Source organism: Dromiciops gliroides, chromosome 1 (genome assembly GCF_019393635.1).
Source record: "Dromiciops gliroides isolate mDroGli1 chromosome 1, mDroGli1.pri, whole genome shotgun sequence".
NCBI classification, from domain to species: Eukaryota; Metazoa; Chordata; class Mammalia; order Microbiotheria; family Microbiotheriidae; genus Dromiciops; species Dromiciops gliroides.
Genome location: NC_057861.1, coordinates 281969224 through 281990357, shown reverse-complemented (window position 1 = coordinate 281990357; position 21134 = coordinate 281969224). Strand labels below are relative to the sequence as shown.

Below are 21134 nucleotides of genomic sequence, written 5' to 3'. Positions count from 1 at the left end.
ACTAGGTTATGAAGGACTTTGAATGCCAAACCCATCCTGGAGGTGACAGGAAGTTGTTATTTCAATCATGTCTGACTCTTTATGACCCAGTTTTCTTGGCAAAGACAGTGGAATGAGTTGCCATTTTCTTCTCTGGCTCAATTTTTAGATGAGAAAATGGAGGCAAATAGGGTTAAGTGACTTGCCCAGGGTCACACAGCTAGTATGTATCTGAGGCTAGATTTGAACTCATGAAGATGAGGTCCTGATTCCAGGTCTGGCATTCTATCCATTGTACCATCTAGCTTTCCACAACATGGAGCCACTGGAGTTTGTTTTAATATAGCAGGGGAATGACATTGTCAGATTTGTGCTTTAGGAAAATCATTTTGGTGGCTGAATGGAATAATTGGAGTAGGGAGAGACTTGAAAGCAGGCAGGCCTACAAGCAAATAGGAACAAAGACTTTATTTTTTTTTTTAATTAATAAAGTATTTTTCTTCCCGTTACATGTAAATATAGTTCTCAACTTTTGTTTATACAAGCTTTCCAATTTCAGATTTTTATCCCTCCCTCCCCCCTCCCCTAGACAGCAGGTAATCTGATATAGGTTTTATTTATATTTATATTTATATATATATATATATATATATATATATATATATATATATATATATATACACACACACACACATATAATAACATTAAACATATTTCTGCATTAGTCATGTTATAAGAGAAAAATCAGAGCAATGATGAAAAACCTCAAAATAGAAAAACAACAGCACCAAAAACAAAAGAAATAGTATGGTTCATTTAGCATCTATACTCCACAGTTCTACTATCATGAGTTCCCTGGAACTCTTCTGTACCATGGCATTGGTAAGAAGAATATATAGTCCATCACAGTAGATCAACACTCAATGTTGATGATACTGTGTACGATATTCTTCTGGTTCTGCTCATCTCACTCATCATCAGCCCACGTAAGACCCTCCAGGTTTCTCTGAACTCCTCCTGCTCATCATTTCTTTTTTTTTTTTTTTTTAAGTGAGGCAATTGGGGTTAAGTGACTTGCCCAGGGTCACACAGCTAGTAAGTGTTAAGTGTCTGAGGTCGGATTTGAACTCAGGTATTCCTGACTCCAGGGCCGGTGCTCTATCCACTGCGCCACCTAGCTGCCCCTGCTCATCGTTTCTTACAGCACAATAGTATTCCATTGTATTCATATACCACAACTTGTCCAGCCATTCCCCAATTGATGGGCATCCCCTCAACTTCCAATTCCTTGCCCCCACATAAAGAGCAGCTACAAATATTTTTGTACATGTTGGTCCCTTTCCCCTTTCCATGATTTCTTTGGGCAAAAGACCCAAAAGTGGTATTGCTGGGTCAATGGGTATGCACAACTTTATCGCCCTTTGGGCATAATTCCAAATTGCTCTCCAGAATGGTTGGATCAGTTCACATCTCCACCAACAATGCATTAGTGTTCCAATTTTCCCACAGCTTCTCCAACATTTAATATTTTCCTTTTTTGTCATTTTAGCCAATCTGATAGGTGTCAGGTGGTACCTCAGAGTTGTTTTAATTTTCATCTCTCTAATCATTAGAGATTTAAAGCATTTTTTCATATGGGAATAGGTAGCTTTGGTTTCTTCATCAGAAAACTGCCTTTGACCATTTCTCAATTGGGGAATGACTTTGATTCTTATAAATTTGATTTAGTTCCCTATGTATTTTAGAAATGAGGCTTTTATCAGAAGTACTGGCCATAAAAATGGTTTCCCAGCTTTCTGCCTCCCTTCTAATTTTGGACGCATTGCTTCTGTTTGTACAAAAGTTTTTTAATTTAATGTAATCAAAATCATCCATTTTGCATTTTATAATATTCTCTACCTCTTGTTTGGTCATAAACTGTTTTCCTTTCCAAAGATCTGATAGGTAGACTCAAAGACTATTTTTAAAACCACAGGATAGGTGAAAGTAGTTTTAGGGTTAGTTGGGAAGAATCTTAAGAGTCCTTGAAAATGTAACTAAAAATAGAGGTCACTGAGAATAGTGCAGAAAAAAAAAATGGGTTAGGAAAAGCCCTGTAAGTTAGAGTTATGGAAAGCAACATTAAGTCAAACTAAAACCCCAGCTATCCATGTTCACGAACCCTGAAATTCATCCATCCCTATTAGGATTCCATGTTTCCTTCTCCTTTGCATCCCCTAATCCTATTGGTGTGGAGCTCCTATGAGTGCCACTTCCTCCACCCCTCAGTTCTCTTCCAGTTTGTATCATCACCCCCGTCACTGATTTTACCCAGCTAAGCCTCAACTACTACCTTCCCTTGCCTTTGCTGAACAAAGATGGAGAAATATCAAAACCATGCTAGGTCCACTACATGTATCTTTTATATCATTTCAATGGGACCCTTAACTGTAGTAAGGTGGTCCTTTTACACATCTCTAATTGGATCATTCTTTCCCCTCCCCATTTTCCAAACCTTCTGATCCTTCCTCAAACATCCCATGCCTTCTCTCACCACCTTCTCACCTGAGATGCATATTTCATTAAAAAAAGGAAGCCGAGGGCAGCTAGGTGGTGCAGTGCATGGAGCACCGGCCCTGGATTCAGGAGGATCTGAGTTCAAATGTGGTCTCAGACACTTAATACTTACTAGCTGTGTGACCCTGGGCAAGTCACTTAACCCCAATTGCCTCACCAAAAAAAAAAGAAAAAAGGAAGCTATTGGCTGGAGTTTCCTCATCACTAAGTTGCCTTCTGTTATGATGTTCTCATACCCCTGTTTCACTTGAAGAGGTCAAGACAAATAGAACAAATCTAATCACTGCTCCACATGACAGTCCTTCAGATACTTGGAGGCAGCTGTCATGTTCCTCCTGAGTGTCTTCTTTTCTCCCAGCTAGATATACCCAGTTCCTTTAGTTGATCCTCATACGACATGAACTCAAACCCATCAACATTCCGACTGCTTTCCTGTATACACACATTCTCTCTCTCTCTCTCTCTCTCTCTCTCTCTCTCTCTCTCTCTCTCTCTCTCTCTCTCTCTCTCTCTCTCTCTCTTTATCCCCCTCTCCTGCTCCCCCTGAATCTCCCTCTTCCTCTCTCCCTCCCTCTGGCTTGTCAGTGCCTGTACACTGTCATGCCCAGAACACCATAGTACAGATACGGTTTAATGAGAGTAGATTTTTGAGAGAGATATGAGGTTGTGGCAGGTACAGGTGAAGGAAGACTTCATTTGAAGTAGGGAGGTAGCATTTAAGTTGGGTATTAAAGGATGGGTGTGAACATACTAGTTTTTAAAAATTTTTAAATATTTATTTAAAGTTTTGAGTTCCAAATTCTATCCTTCTCTCATTCCCTTCCTCCTTACCCTTCCCCCTCCCTGAGGTGGTGAGCAATCAGATATAGGTTCTACATGTGCAATTATGAACATACGGTTGAAGAGAACATTCTAAGCATAGGGAATAGCCTCTGTGTGTAAAGGTGCAAATGCTGAGGCTGGCTTTGAAGGGAACGTAAAATAGACCTGTTGGACTGGGATTTTCAGTGGGGTAATACTGCTATGGTGAGGTTGGTGCTAGATTGAAGAAGGCCTTGAATGCTAATCAAAGAAGTTTCAATTTGTCACTCAGATAATTGAGAGGAGTAACTTGACCAGATGTTTGTGTTAAAGAAGATTTGTCTGGCTGTGGTATATAAAGGAATTTGGGGGATAGGAGAAAGGTAGGTTTCAGAATATCTTCTAGCCTTTTGATTCTTTAATTTTTACATAATGGTTTTTGCCTAATAGGACATTTGAATGATCTCAAGTTAACCTTTCCATTTCAGGATTACTTTTGAGGTGCTCACTCTCCCGCGCGCTCTCTCTCTCTCTCTCTCTCTCTCTCTCTCTCTCTCTTTCTCTTTCTCTTTCTCTTTCTCTTTCTCTCTTCCCTTCTGCACTTCTCCTAGAAGCAGCTTTTGGGAGGTTGATGGAGGGGGTGGTGGTATTGACAGAGCATCCATCAGAAAATTGGGGGTAGGGGCAGCTAGGTGGCATAGTGGATAGAGCACCGGCCCTGGATTCAGGAGTACCTGAGTTCAAATCCGGCCTCAGACACTTAGTCACTTAACCCCAATTGCCTCACTTAAAAAAAAAATTGGGGGTAGCAGTAAGAAAGTAGAGACTATAACATTAGACCATTAGAATACTTACCTCTCTTTTGGGAATCATAGTAACGGAGGGTGAGGGAGGGATATAATAGTGATCAAGTAAGGTGGGTCAGTGAGTTCTATAAAAGTAGAAGGCGAATATGAAAGACCTTTGAAATGTAGGTGAAATTTGTAATTAATTGAAGTAGAGTTGGACCAGGTATGCTATGCTGTTCTGTGGAATGGAAGCTAAGCTAAGTTGCTGATAGAAAGTGGAGACAACATGAAAAGTTCAGATCCCAGCCTTTTGTAAAGGAAGGCTTTGGGAGGAGTTTACCGGTCCATCCTTTAACTTTCCAGAAGAGGCAACTGAGGCAGTTGAGGTGTTAAGTATCAAACACTGAGACAATAAGCATGATGATGAAATTTCTGTTGATCAATGTGCCCTGGCTGAAAGTGGAGAGTTACCAAATAGGCATTTATTTCATATCACATGGGATCACAGGATTTAAAATTACAAAGGACTTTAGAGGTGTAGTTCAACTCCATCCATTTATGTATAAGGAAACTGAAGCCCAGAGAGGCTGAATGACTTGCTTACTATTAGAATCCAGATCTTATTCCTTTCTAGTTTAATTATACCCCTACCCCTGTATTACATGATAACATGGTCTACCAAAACCAGGTTACCTGCTTATTCTAGAAGTTAAAATCACTACATAAAACTTTTAAGGAAAGGCTTTTACTTGCTCTGCAACAAAATGGTTTTCATATAGTTTTTTTAATGATTCTAGTAATTTGGTATAGTAATATTTCTTCTAAAGCTTTTAGCAGGGAGGAGGTTAAACTGAATTTTCAATCAATTTACCTGACCAGTAGGTAGTTTGATACACTTAAGTGGGCAGCCTATGCTTGGTTCTGTGTGACAACTTTTTTTTTCTTAATAGTATTTTTTCCAGTTAGACGTAAAGATAGTTTTCATTATTCATTTATTTTATAAGATTCTGAGTTCCAAATTTTTCTCCCTCCCTTTCCTTCCCCCTCTCCAAGACAGCAAGCAATCTGATGTAGCTTAATATATGTACAATCACATTAAACATATTTCCACATTAGTCACGTTGTAAAAGAAGATTCAGAACAAAAGGGAAAACCTCAAAAATGAAAAATAAAACACAACAACACAAAAAGTAAAAATAGTATGGTTCAGTCTTCATTCCGATCCCACAATTCTTTTTCTGGATGTGGAGAGCATTTTCCATCATGAGTCCTTTGGAATTTCCTTGGATCATTGTATTGCTGAGCATTATATGCAATGGGGATAAGTTAGAGGCATTCCCAATAAGATCAGGGGTGAAATGAGGATATCCATTATCACCACTATTATTCAGTATTATAGTACAAATGTTAGCCTTAGCAATAAGAGAAGAAAAAGAAATTAAAGGAATTAGAACAGGCAAGGAAGAAAAAAGGCTTATCACTCTTTGCAGATGATATGATGATATACTTAGAGAATCCCAAAGAATCAACTAAAAAACTACTCAAAACAATTAGCAACTTTAGCAGAGTTGCTGGGTATAAAATAAACCCACATAAATCATCAGCATTTCTATATATGACCAACAAAGTTCAGCAGCAAAAGATAGAGAAATTCCATTTAAAATAATTGTAGACAATATAAAATACTTGGGAATCTACCTGCCAAGGCAAACTCAGGAAGTCTGAACACAATTACAAAACACTTTTCACATAAATAAAATCCAATTTAAACAAATGGAAAAATATAAATTGCTCATGGGTAGGCCATGCTAATATAATAAAAATGGCAATTCTACCTAAATAATTAACTTACTTATTCAGTGCCATACCAATCAGACTATCAAAAATTATTTCACAGAGCTAGAAAAATAATAAAAATTCATATGGATCATTGTATTGCTGAGAAGAGTTAAGTTCATCACAGCTGATCATCACACAGTGTTACTCTTACTGTGTACAGTGTTCTCTTCGTTCTGCTTATTTCACTCAGCATCTATATGCGAACTTTTACAGCATAAATGAAATTATTTCTACTGTTAAAACTGAAGCCTTATATATAGTGGATGTGAGTCAGAGGACATAGGTTCAAATCCTAGCATGTCTTTTACTTGCTACCCATTTCACTTTATGTAAGTCAAATAAACTCTTTGGGCCACATTTTCCTCATTTCTTCTTTTTTTTTTTAATTTTAGGAATTTTAGTCTTTTTTTCATAATAAACATTTTTATTTAAAGTTTTGAGTTCCCATTTTTTTTTTCATTTTGCATATAAGGTATTTTATTTTTTCCGTTACATGTAAAGATAGTTCTCAACTTTTGTTTATACAAGCTTTACAATTTCAGATTTTTCTCCTTCCCCCCCCTCCCTTCCCCCCTCCCCTAGACAGCAGGTAATCTGATATAGGTTATATCTATATATCTATATACATATAGATATATATATCTATACACACACACATATATATATACACATAATAACATTAATCCTATTTCTGCATTAATCCTGTTATAAGAGAAAAAATCAGAGCAGTAATGCAAAACCTCAAAATAGAAAGAAAAACAACAGCACCCAAAACAAAAGAAATAGTATGGTTCAATCAGCATCTATACTCCACAGTTTTTGTTTTTTTTTCTTGGATTTGGAGATCCTCTTCTATCATGAGTTCCCTGGAACTCTTCTGTACCATTGCATTGGTGAGAAGAATATAGTCCATCACAGTAGGTCAACACTCAATGTTGATGATACTGTGTATAATGTTCTTCTGGTTCTGCTCATCTCACTCATCATCAGCTCACGTAAGACCCTCCAGGTTTCTCTGAACTCCTCCTGCTCATCATTTCTTACAGCACAATAGTATTCCATTGTATTCATATACCACAACTTGTCCAGCCATTGAGTTCCCAATTTTATCTCTTCTTCCCTCTCCCCTCTCCCCTACCTTAGGTGGTAAGCAATCAAGATATAGGTTATACATTTGAAATTATATAAAACATTATCATATTAGTAATTTTGTATAGAAAAATTTGAATAAAAGGGAAAAATGAAAGAAAGTGAAAAATAGCATGCTCCAGTCTGTGTTCAGTATCAGTTCTTTCTTTAGTAGTGGATAGCGTGCCTCATCATTAGTTCTTTGGGATTGCCTTGGATGGTTGTATTGCTGAGAATAGTTAAGGCATTCACAGTTCTTCATCAAACAGTATTATTGTCACTGTGCACAACGGTTCTCCTGGTTCTCTGCTCACTTCACTATACATCAGTGCATAATAAGTTTTTCCAGGCCTTTCTGAAATCATCCTACTTTTCATTTCTTACAGCACAGTTATATTCCATCATCATCATATACCATTACTTATTTGGCCATTCCCCAATTGCTGGGCATTCTTTGATTTCCTGTTCTTAGCCACCACAAAAAGAGCTGCTATAAATATTTTTGTATAAATAGGTCTTTTTCTCTTTTGGGGGATGTTTTTGAGATATAAACCTAGTAGTGGTATGCACAGTTTTATAGCCCTTTGGCCTAGTTGCTCTCCAGAATGGTTGGATCCTTTCACAACACCACCAACAGTGTATTAGTGTTCCAGTTTCCCCACATCCCCTCCAACATCTAACATTTTCCTTTTTTGTTATATTTGCCACTCTTAATAGGTGTAAAGTGATATCTCAGAGTTGTTTTAATTTGCATTTCTCTGATTAGTAGTGATTTAGAGCATTTTTATATGACTGTAGATAGTTTTGATTTCTTTGCCTGAAAACTGCCCGTTCATACCTTTTCTTTTTTGTTTGTTTTTTTGTTTATCTGTTTATATCCTTTGACCATGTCTCAATTGGGCAGTGACTTGTATTTTTATAGATTTGACTAAGTTCATTGTATATTTGAGAAATGAGGCCTTGATCAGAGATACCTGTTTCAAATTTTTTCCCCCAGTTTTCTGCTTCCCTTATAATCTTGGCTACATTAGTTTTATTTGTGCAAAAACGTTTTAGTTTTATGTAATCAAAAATATCTGTTTTACATTTTGTATTGCTCTCTGTAACTTCTTTGGTCCTAAATTCTTCCTCTGTCCATAAATCTGACAGATAAATGATTCCATGTTCTCTTAATTTGCTTATGGTATCATCCTTTATATGTAAATGATGTACTCATTTTGACCTTATTTTAGTATACGGTGTGAGGTGTTGGTCTATACCTAGTTTCTGCCATACTGTTTTCCAGTTTTCCCAGCAGTTTTCGTCAAATAATGAGTATTTGTTCCTAAGGCTTGGATTTTTGGGTTTATCATGTATTAGATGACTGTAGTCATTTATTATAGTGTAATCTGTACCTATTCTGTTCCACCAATCCATCCCTCTCTATTTCTTAGCCAGTACCAGATTGTTTTAATAATTACCACTTTATAATACAGTTAAAGATCTGGTACAGCTAGACCACCTTCTTTTGCATTTTTTTTTCATTTATTCCCTTGATATCCTTGAGCTTTGTTCTTCCAGATGAATTTTGTTATTTTTTCTCATTTCTTAAATGAGAGAATTGGATGAGACAACTTCTGTAAATTTCCTTCTAGTGATTAGCATTTAATCTGAGCTCCAATCCCTTTTTTTTGGGGGGGGGAGGGACCAATCACTCTTGGTCCTATGAACTACAATAAAAATTCCTGGATAGTTGCATTTCCAGTTTGGAAAGGAGAAACAATATATTTAGAGAAGGTTTAGAAGCTGCAACCAGTGAACAAAGAGGAAAGTTTCATAATTAAGTTTAGCTACTTGAGCAAAGGTTAAGGGAAGGAAATTTAGAAAATATAGAAGAACAAAGTTCAAGTGTAGTTCACCTACAACCATTAAAATATTATTTTAGCATGTTCTATTTAGAAGTAATTAAATGAACTGTGACTTGTTAACCTTGCTGACATTGGTGATAACATTTAGACTCCATTTATTTTGTGTTGAAGTCAAAGTTCTACATAGTTGTTTATTTTAAATAAATTAAAACCAAGTCAAATAGATAAACTATTCTTAATTTTTAGGGCTTGCTTGATGTAAAAACTTTTGTGCATCCTTTTGTAGTTTGGAGTTATTGCCTGTTGGCAGTCATGTGGGAAATAGTATAATCTCACTCTTTTTCTCTCCTACACCAGCTGACTCATTGGATGACAGTACAGTAATAGGAAATACACACACATGAACATTACCACCAATCATAGATATTTTTTTCTATGATGCTCATGCAGAATTTATGTAATTCAGGCTTTTAGGTGCAAGTAACCTGGGTCAAATCAGTGATTTGGATTTGAAAAAAACTATGTATTGGGGCAGCTAGGTGGCACAGTGGATAAAGCACTGGCCCTGGAGTCAGGAGTACCTGAGTTCAAATCCAGCCTCAGACACTTGACACTTACTAGCTGTGTGACCCTGGGCAAGTCATTTAACTCCAATTGCCTCACTAATAAAACAAAAAACTATGTATTACTTTCATGAATTTCCATATTAATTTTGTCTCAAAATAGGAACATTTATTAGTTAGTCAAATGAGCTATTCAATCAGAACTGTGGAAACTATGGAGTACCATCTGTGTAGATCTGTGATGTGCCATATCAATTTGTATTGGAGCTCTTAGCAAGAGAAGTGATAGAAAAGTGCAAAGCTAATCCTATAGAGAGGTTGTGAAAATGAGTCTGGGGATAAACTGCTCTTACATATGAATTATATGAGTTCTTTGGTAGCATAGAGTAAATAAACTATTTAGTAATTTACCTTTTGGGGGCACTAATTGTTTAAAGAATTATCATCATGGCATTCTTTATGTACAAATATAGATTTTTTTTTAGTTAAGAACCTTTATAATCTTTGAGCTGGAAGGGATATTAACGATCACCACCCTGCTAGAGATAGATACCCATGACCTATATTGAATTCCTCTTAAAATAATTTCATTTTGGGTTAATCAGTAATCATTTATTTAGCACCTACAGTGTTCCAGGAACTCAGTAACATTAGAAAAAGGAGAACCCTTCCATAATGTTCTAGGAAGGCATCACCTATAGCCACCACACTTCTTCAGAGCCTGCTTTGTCCCAGCCTCAGGAATAACCTTCAGGTAGCACTGCCCCCCACTCCCGCCTTACAGCCACACACTGATGTACTGAAACCCAGAGATGAACCCCGTGGAAAATGATGTACTTGAATTCAGTCCTCAATAATTAACAAACTTCTACCGTCATACCTTTCCCACCCCAATAATTCTGAACCTTCGACTGCCATTCAAACCTTGTTCGACGTGCCCCACTGACTACTTCCTTATTCCCTTCACCCTTAACCTCCCCTTCCCACCATGTCCCACTTTAAAGCTGCCTACCCCTTGCCCTGTGCTTTCTGAAGTTCCATAGGTCACAAACTAGCTTTCATCTTAAGCCTTTTCCTTTCTCCCTTCATCTTCTTGGATTCACTGAACTCTGGCTTCCTACACAGCTCTTTTCTGGCTACCCTTTGCAGCACTGGTTGCACTTTTATTCATTCACTCAAGATTCCCTGGTCTTGGTTGGGGAATTGGAATATTCCTTGCTCCCCTTTGCTGCTTCTAGACTCTCTCTCTACCACTATGACTCAGTAACCTTTCCTCCTTTGAAGTTCATTCAACCCATATTTATCACCCAGTCAAGATTCTGGTTTAGAAATCTTCAGGACACTTGCCTTCCTCCTTCCCTCCATGAGCTCAGTGCCTAGCTCATAGTCTTTCTTCTTCAGCTCCTTTCCTCATACAAGGGGACTTGAATATACATAGTGATACTCCTTCAAATAACCTAACCTCCCCATTCCTCTGTTTAGTAATTTCCCAAGGCCTTATTCCTCTAACCTTCCCCATGAGTGTCAATAGTTCTCTCTCTTTCAGCATCAAATATATAAAATCTGTTTGTCAGTTAAAGTAATTCACAATCTGGCACCTTAGACTTCCCCTCTCCTCTGAACTTTCAGATTCAGCTATACATTGTTGCTGGCACCCAACACTTTCCCCTCTGTTTGTTTATACTAGCTATTTCCTATACCTGTAATACTTTGTCTGCTTATTATTTCTGACTCTGATTTTGGCTATAAAGACTCAGTTAATATATCAGCTTCTGCAGGAGGTCTTTTCTGATTGCCCTACTGCTCATGTCTTTCCCTCTCAGATTACTATCTGTTTACTCTTTATACATCTTGTTTGTACTATGTTGTTTACATGTTATTTTCTCCATTAGAATGTTAGCTCTCGAAGGGTTTATTTTTGCCTTTCTTTATCTGCCCAGGGCTTTGACAATGCCTTCAAACAAGGGAAATTCTTTTTTTTTTCTTTTTTTGGTGAGGCAATTGGGGCTAAGTGACTTGCCCAACGTCACACAGCTAGTTAAGTGTCAAGTGTCTGAGGCCAGATTTGAACTGAGTTCCTCCTGAATCCAGGGCCTGTGCTTTATCCACTGTGCCACCTAGCTGCCCCCTAACAAGGGAAACTCAAATGCTATTTGATTGAACAGCCGATTGTGTCAAGGCAGGAATCAGCATGGTGAAGTGGTAGGTAGGAAGTGGTATAGCTGAGTTTTCTTTGACAAAACTCCTCCAAACAGATTTAGAAAATTCACTAGTCCAATTCCTAAAGGAGAAATCCAGGAAAAAAAAGTCACAGTGAGTCATCTGTCCAGTCCATTTTGGCACAGGATGACAGAGAAGTCTGTTGACACTGGGGATGGGATCAGGCCAGGAGCATGCCCATGTGTAAGCAATCTAGTGCCCAGGGAGAAACTTTGCACTGAGGAAAGAGAAGGTCCTAGATCAATACCGTGGCACCACGAGGAGCCAGGAACCAACTGGCAGCTTCATGGCCCATTACCTAGTTCTGGTTCACAGATCTGAAGTGTATTGAAAAAGTGAAATGCACCCATGGGTGATGGTGTTACCAGTTAGGGTGACCCTGGGTAGTATATAAAGAAGGGAAGTTCAGTAGCCAGCAGCAGACCCTAGGAGCAGAGCATGATAGCATTTCCAGCATCTTGCTCAGCTTTCAGAAGAATAATAACCAGGGCAGCAATCCCATGCAGAGGTGGGGACCAAACCAAGTCTTGTCACCCTGAATCAACAGTTGTTTCAGCTGGCTGGTAGGGACTGAGTCCAGCAGCAACCTACTTTTGTTTAGACCCAAACCCAGGTCAGAAACTAGCAGAACTCAGATCAGGGAGGGCAGTAATCAGACTTTGTCCTGGATCAGACCACTTTGGGAGCAGGTTCTCAGCCTATCCCTGAGATCCTGGAATAACATAACATTGAGTGCCCCAAAGAAAGCAGCAACAGGACCAGCCCAGACCTTGGCCCCAGAAATGTGGTAGAATCCCGCCCTAACATGACATCCTAAGTTAAGAAGTGGACTATGAGAACGAACAAAGAATCCCAGCATAAAAGAACTATTATGGTCACAGGGAAGTTCAATACACAAATCCAGAAAAAGAGAATTACTCTAAAATATCTACAGATAAAGCCTCAGAGGAAAACACAGCTTGGGCACAAACTCAAACAGTCTTCCTAGAAGAGTTGAAACAAAAAAGTTAAAAGTGGTTTTTATAAATAAGATGTGAGTGTTTGAGGAAATAATTGAAAAAGAAAAATGAGATCTATGCAAGAAAGAATTGGAAAGGGAACTAACAGGTTGGCACAAGAGTTACAAAACCTTACCCAAGCAACAATCTTCTTGAAAATTAGAAAGAATCAAATCGATAGAAACTAGTGATTTCATGAGGCCACAAGAAATTTTAAAATAAAGTTAAGGGAATGGAAATCTAAGGTATCTCATAGCAAAAGCCACTGTCCTGGAAAAACAGATTGAGGAGAAATAAAAAATTTAGAATCATTGGACTACCCTATTGCCATGATGAAGGGGGGTAGGGATGGGGGAGAAGAAGCCTTAGACAGAGCTCAAGAAATTGTAAAAGCAAACGGCCCAGATCTCTTAGAATCAGAAAGGAAAGGAGAATAAGAAAGAATTCACTACCTACCTTCTGAAAAAACCCTGAAAGGAAAACAACCAGGAATCATAACCAAAGTCCAGAGTTTTCAGATTAAAAATAAAAATAGTTCAAACATCCAAAAAGAAAGAATTCAAGTACTTTAAACAAATCAAGAAATTATTAGTTCTGCTGCTAAAAGATGTCCTAGAATGTCATTGAGGTCATAGAATCATGGATCAAAACAGTCGACCCCAATCCCATTTTATAGATGAGAAAACTGCTACCCAGAAAGGTTATGGTCACATAGGTAATTGGTATCATAGGCAGAATTTGATCCCAGGTTTCCCGACTTCAGATACATCTCCTTTTCCACTCTACCACACTGCCTTTTATTATGTATCTCTATTAGACTTGTGGTGGTTTCTGAATTTCATTTTTTTTTCCTGTTCAAAGTGGTCTGTAGTATATTGCTGTTTCTATGTCTGTCTGTCTTTTACAAACCACATGCCCTTGATTAGATTTCACCCTCTGGGTTCCTGTATTTTCTTTCATGAGCATTTCTTAAATGTTTGTTTGATTGAATTGGATCTTCATGATAGGTAGTTCTGTTCTCCACCCCTTTCTTCCATGTGCTCCTTTATTTATCTTTAGAATAGCGTACATACCCTTTGAGCCAATACCTATTATGATTACCATTCGGCTAAATGCTTTTTTTTTTTTTTTAGTGAGGCAATTGGGGTTAAGTGACTTGCCCAGGGTCACACAGCTAGTAAGTGTTAAGTGTCTGAGGCCAGACTTGAACTCAGGTACCCCCGACTCCAGGGCCAGTGCTCTATCTACTGCGCCACCTAGCTGCCCCTAAATCCTATTTTTCAATAAAATGCCGGTATTTTTCAGGGCTTCAAAAAGGGTTAAGTTGGATTTGTGCAGTAAGGAAAGAAAAGTATTAATTAGTGCTCAAATCCTATTTTTCTTCTTTAATCTTTCTCCCATTTGGTTCTTCAGGCGTGTTTCCATCTGCCCCCCATGTCTTAGAGCATTTTGCCTCTGAGTGGTTTAACTGTTGTAATAATTCAGTTCAATACACAGGTTAGAGACATTTCCTTGAGGTTAATTCCCATCTATTGGAGGTCATAGTGGTGATGGTCACTTTCTAAGAGTGTTTCCAAGTTCTGTAAAATATAAACTACTAACACTGGGCAAGTCACTTAATCTCCAAAGTCTGGTTCTGACCGCCCTCCTCTCATATTACATTTCTTCATGAATTCTAACTAAACTGAGTTCTAACTAAACAGTTCTAACTAAACTGAGGTTACTTGGTGTCCTTTGTTCTTGTGTCCCTCATTCTCAGTCTTTGCTCTGCCATCTCCACTATTGCTCCCTCTCCTTCAGCCTGGGGATGTGCCTGCTCCCCCTTCCCTCCTTCACTTCCTAATCTCTCTCTTGAAGTTTTTCAGATCATTGAACACACAATTCAGGTATCATCACCACCTTAACTTTCTGTCCTGCCTTCCAGGTGAAAATTCTTTCTTTCAGTAATCTACTTTGCAATACTCTCAGTATACTGTTGGTAGAGCTACAAATTGGACCACCTGTTCCAGAGAGCACTTTAGAACTATACCTAGGACGTTACCGAATTGTAGCTTTACTCAGCTATACAGCTATGAGGCCTGTAATTCAGAGACATTAAATAAAGAAGAAAAAAACCCTATACATACAAAACATAGGTTTTTTTTTTTATGGTAGCCAAAATTGAGAAATTAAATGTGATGAACTATTGTACCAAGGGAAAGGATGAAATGGACAATTTTAGAGAAAACTTGGAAAACCTTTATGAAATGATGTAGAACAAAGTGAACAAAAGTAGAAGAATGAACCATACGTTAATAACAGCTGTCAAGAGGGAAAATAATTTTGAAAGATTTTAGAATTCTAATCAGTGAAATAAAAAACCAAGAGCCCAAACAAATGAACATAAAACATGCTACTCACTTCTTGACAAGAAGGTGACGAATTTAAAATGCAGAAAGAAGGGGCAGCTTGGTGGTGCAGTGGATAGATAAAGCACCAGCCCTTGATTCCAGAGGACCTGAATTCAGATCTGGCCTTAGACACTTGACACTTACTAGCTGTGTGACCCTGGGCAAGTCACTTAACCCTCATTGCCCCACAAAAACAATAACAACAACAAAACACAATAAAATGCAGAAAGAAACACATTTTCAGACATGGCTTATTTGTGAATTTATTTTGCCGGACTGTGTTAATCATATTATGAGGGATTTTTTTTTCAAATAAACTGTTCCATGAACTTTGTCTTTGAATTTTTGCCCCCCCCATACCAACTCCACATTTTTCTTAAGAGCAAATATTATGTTTCCATAGCAGTTCTTTCCCACACTGCAATTTTGATAAAGCTGGCCACCCGGAGCTCAGGAGTGCACAAAGTCAGTTTTCCTCTATTCCTTTACTTTCCACAACCACCTATCAGCTCTTTCTTCATGATCCATACCTCCACCAAACCACTCTTGCTTTCCTAAGGGATTTGGTATTTACATTTAAAAAAATATTCCCATAATAGGAAATGTAGTTGGAAGGATAAATTAATTTTTTTAGGTTATACACGTGTGATTTTGTAAAACATAACCATATTAGTCATTCTGTGTATGAAAACTTGAATAAAAGAAAAAAACTGAAAGTGAAAAATAGCATGCTTCAGTCTGTGTTCCATCAATATCAGTTCTTTCTTTGGAGGTGGATAGTATGTTTCATCGATAGTCCTTTGGGATTGTCTTGGATCATTGTATTGTAGAGAATAGTTGTATTTCACAGTTCTTCATCAAACAATATTGCTGTCTCTGTGCACAGCGTTCTCTTGGTTCTGCTCACTTCACTATATATCAGTTCATACAAGTCTTTTCAGGTCTTAGTGAAATCAAAGGATAGATTAATTAAAAGTAATTGTTACTTGAAAAATTTTTTAAAAGAAGCATTAGGGGCAAAAGAAAAAGCCATTTAAAAACAGAAGTGTTTAAAAAGTGTTTAAAAGTACAGAAGAATGTTCATTAAAAATTTAACGGGGACAGCTAGATGGCGCAGTGGTTAAAACACCGGCCCTGGATTCAGGAGTACCTGAGTTCAAATCCGACCTCAGACACTTGACACTTACTAGCTGTGTGACCGTGGGCAAGTCACTTAACCCCCATTGCCTAAAAAAAAAAAAATAAAAAATAAAAAAAATTTAACAAAGTGAATGACAACATAAGCTGCATACCACAACCCCCTTCTGCCTTTTGATGTGCTCTCTAAGGTGGAATTACTGTCACAGTCTGTCAGGTTTTCTATTTGTGTTCAGTATCCTGTGTGTGTGTGTGTGTGTGTGTGTGTGTGTTTGGGGGGAGGGCTGGGAGATAGTACTAAAGGTTTCTCTAAACATCTATTGGCTTGTAAGTTCCCTATAGGATTTAATTTAAAAGGTTATGAGGTGTAAGAGGTAAATGTAAGGCAATTCTTGCAACTCAACAGAGTTTTATATATTGAACTGAGAAGAACAGATGGTTTCTTTTCTTTTTTCTTTTCTTTCTTTCTTTTTTTTTTTTTTGGTAGGGCAATGAGGGTTAAGTGACTTGCCCAAGGTCACACAGCTAGTAAGTGTCGTATGTGTCTGAGGCCAGATTTGAACTCAGGTACTCATGAATCCAGGGCCAGTGCTTTTATCCACTGTGCTACCTAGCTGCCCCAAGAACAGATGGTTTCTTAAGTGTCTACATTTAATTCTTTAAAAGCTGTTATACTACTGCATCATTAATACTTTTCATTCATTTTTCATTTTCACATTGCAAAGTTACCTATACCACTGTTTTCTGTCTTACTTACAGGAGGCTTGAAATGTATCAAAGTACTGAAGATCACACACCAACTGGTAGAACCTGTCTGTCTACTTTTTTGAATCTTGGTGAGTCATCTATAACTTTATATTCAGTTTGCACTTTTATAAGTCTGCCTCCTTCCATGGATAATTTAAAGCTGGGAAAAGTAGGAATGGTTCCAATCTGGAGTCAATAAATAGTTATTTTCACTTAATTTTTAATTGAAATGTAAGTACTTTTAGTTGATTTGCAAGCTAATAATTAGTCAAAAGGAAATTTTTTTATAATCACAGGTTTCTTACTTGCTTAAAATTATGTGTGGGTAAAGAATTCTTCTGTATTGCCAATTTCTAGTGTGGAATATATATTTGATGTTTTAATGTATTCAATAGCAGCATATTGAAGGTATTTTAGTTTGAGTGTAGGTTGTATACAGCTAACTTGTCTAATGCAGGTTATTTTGCATATCCACTGGCAATTATAAATTTAAGTTGTGCTGTAATGGTCTCAAGCCTTGAACAGTTACTCTTTATGCAGGATTGGAAGACTCATGGCTCCATGAGGTAGTGATAAGCCTGTCTTAAATCCATTCATGAGAAAGGGACTTGGTGTATTTTGTATGAGATTAACAATACTAGTAGTTCATTTTAACAGGCAAAGTAGAGATATATTAAAGGACTAGAACATTAAGCAGACAATGTTAAGTTTATATGATTGTATAAACATTTCTTTCTGAAATTTACTTTCAAAACAGAACTATTAATATTTACCTTATTTGAAAAAGATCATGGGATTTTAAGAAGCTGTCCCTTTTGTCTTACACCATATGCTATATAAAATATATTCCTAAAACATAGGTGTTTTTTTTTTGTGTTTGTTTTTAGTGAGGCAATTGGGGTTAAGTGACTTGCCCAGGGTCACACAGCTAGTAAGTGTCAAGTGTCTGAGGCTGGATTTGAACTCAGGTACTCCTGACTCCAGGGCCAGTGCTTTATCCACTGCACCACCTAGCTGCCCCAAACATAGGTGGTTTTAAAAAATACTGTACTTTTAAAAATTAGTATATGCTGTGTGGGTAATAATAACTGACATTTCTCTAGTACTTTTTAAAGGCTGTTTTTTTGAGGGGGGGGTGTTTTTTTTTCTTTTTCTTTTTCTTTCTTTTCCTTTTTTTTTTTTTTGTGGGGCAGTGATGGTTAAGTGACTTGCCTGTGGTCACATGGCTGGTGTCAAGTGTCTAAGGCTGGATTTGAACTCAGGTCCTCCTGAATCCAGGGCCGGTGCTTTATCCACTGTGCCACCTAGCTGCCCCTACTTTTTAAAGTGTTTTAAGGCACTTTACAGATCCAATCTTAATGGTGACTCCTAAGCATCCTCTGAGGTCAGCACTGTAAGTATTGATATTATTCTAACTCAAAGATGGCCCTGTCCACACTGGTACTGGAGTAGATGTGGCTGTTGGAAATAAATAATTTTTCTTGGAACTCTTTATGGTATTTAGGATGTTTCTGACATGGTCTGGATTAAACCATGAATATCTACCTTGAGTATGGTTTATTTTGTTTTTTCTGAATATAGACACACTTAGATAGTATTTGAAAACAGCAACATCACACTAGTTAAGTGTGTGAATATTTAAAGAAATAGAATGGAACCTAAACTATCAAAGAATTAAATGGTAAAGAATCAAAGATCCATTCAACAGATATTTAATAAGTACTTACTGTATGTTTAATAAAGAATTTTAACTATCCCTCTTAATTTTATCTTGTTATTTTTTAGTTCAATCATCATCTTGTTATTAGACTGTTGGTTTTTTTTAACATAGTTGAGACTCCTTTTTTTGTGTTCTTTAGGACTAATTTCCTTCACTTCTCAACATTTCCCCGTGCCCCCTTTGATAAAGAATATTTTGTTTTAATCCTTTCTTTTAAAAATTTCCTTTTTGATAATTTGTAGAAATTAACATCTTTTTAGGTCCATATGCTTTTGGGGGGAGGGTGAGGCAATTGGTGTTAAGTGACTTGCCCAGGGACACACAGCTAGTAAGTGTTAAGTGTCCAAGTCCAGATTTGAACTCAGGTCCTCCTGACTTCAGGGCCGGTGCTCTATCCACTGCGCCACCTAGCTGCCCTTTTTTAAGCATCTAATAATGATTTTGGCAAATACGAAGTGAAATTTTACAAGTCAGTAGTGGGACGATTAATTGAATTGTGAGCAGAGGATCTGGTCATGGTAACTTAGTGATTAAAATAATGGATCACCAGATTGAAGACACCATTTTGTCTGGTCTCTGGGGTGGCATCTGTGCCCCAGTTTCAACTTGGGGCTAAACTCCATATTCCAGTCTAAACTGTAAATGTGGCATAGCTAATTGGTCCAAAATTAGTGCATGAAGATTAGCCTCAGGCTTATCTTACTTAATTAAAAAAAGTTGGTATGAAGGTTTTCTGACATTTCATTTGCTTAGAAAACAAAAGACTAGTTCTTGTTTTTTGCCTAATTTATTTAACTTAGATTTATAAGCCTACTGCTAATGAGGTTGGTTTTTAAAAATATACTTTGTGTAATCAGGCACTTTTTGGATGTCCAATAAGTGTATTTGCTTTTTAATTCAAGGATGTAGAAAATATGTAAAGAAAAAAATTATTTTCAGTATTTCCAAAATGTAGAGAGGTCTTTTTATTTTCATTCAAGGCAATCTGACCTACACTAATAATTTTACATCAAAACTTTTTCAAGACAGTGACTTTGATGATAAGTCCTATAGGATTTTTAATGTAGATCAAATGAGATAAAATATGATATTTATATTCATACATCCATTATTATTATTATACATAATGATTGGGAGTGTGGGTGAAGGGTAGTTTATGAGATTTGAACCCAGACCACCTGACTTCTAAGTTTCCCCTACACTTTGCTGATGAATTAGAGCCAAGTATGTGAAAACATGTAGTACATTAGAAGCCTATGTGCAACCCTTAAAAAAACCTAGAGCTAAGCACAGAGCCTATAAATGCCAGCTATTAGCTATTAAGTTGTTTAGTCAAATATCTTTTGGTTATTCTTCCTGTGGAGCAGTGAAAGATGTGAAAATAACTAGTAACAAATATCAGTTAAATAAATTCCAACTGAATAATTATTTTTACATAGTGGTATAGTATGATTTTCTGCCTGATAAAATTCTTTGGGAAAGCATAAATGACTTATTTAATGTCAAAGACTAAAGAAAGCATAAATATCTGTGGAATAATTAGTGCTTTATCATGACAGACAGTTCATCCTTTATACCCTAAGTATAACCAGATATTTAAGACTTATTTAAATGAGCTTTGAAAAAGAATGCTTAAGATACTTTTAAACTTTTATTCCATTCTTTACTTTTCTTATAATGGTGTTGACAAAAGCACAGTTGTATAAGCATATTTACTGCAGGAAGCATTATCTGTGGAGAATCTTTTTTTTTATCTTTCTGTCTCTCTGTATATAATTTAGATTGATGACATGGTGCCTTCAGTTTTAGACAAAGCTGAAAAGTGCTAGAAGGTTCAAAAGCAGGACAGCTAAGCTAAAGAGTTATCAATAAGGATTATTCATTGTCATGACTGTTTGCCCTGAGTTCTCTTAAGAGATTCAGAGTTGCACTTGAATAAAATTTTGACAGTGAATGGTTATCAATTAAATACTGGGTCTGGGAATAAATTGATACCTTAGACAAGAAGTGTCAGACAGGGGTTACAGAAAGGGTAACTGGATTAAAATGTAATTGGGAATGTTTAACAAAATAAAAACACAGTAGAACACAGATAATGTTAATTTGTGGTTTTTCCAAGTCAGTCTGCAGTCTGCAGGGATCTCTATTTGAGTTTATCACCCCTCTTTCAACTAAGGCCATCAGATACTGCCTTCTTTTTTCTATTAAAAGTTTAATTTCAATTTTCTATTTTTTCTTAATGGAAGGTCATAGTAAAGTTTTTAAAAATCCAAGCAAAGATGCTTAAACTTTCTTTCCTTCTGTCATGGAGGTGACTATGGATTCTTCAACACTATGCTGGCAGAGTGTAAGATCTGGAAGTTTCTTTCATGGTGAAATGGCTTTTTTGTTTTGTTTTGTTTTTTTGCAGGGCAATGGGGG

The 21134-nt window shown here is 37.0% G+C and overlaps 1 protein-coding gene across 9 annotated transcripts in view; it reads left to right on the top strand.

The window, feature by feature from the left end:
* NCOA2 (nuclear receptor coactivator 2) overlaps positions 1-21134 on the top strand; it is a 361979-nt gene that overhangs the window by 73693 nt on the left and 267152 nt on the right. For all 9 annotated transcript variants that reach the window (XM_043988572.1, XM_043988593.1, XM_043988540.1 and 6 more), the window contains exon 2: positions 17006-17082. The gene's annotated coding sequence lies outside the window, so the exon portion shown is untranslated. The remainder of the gene's footprint in view (positions 1-17005; positions 17083-21134) is intronic.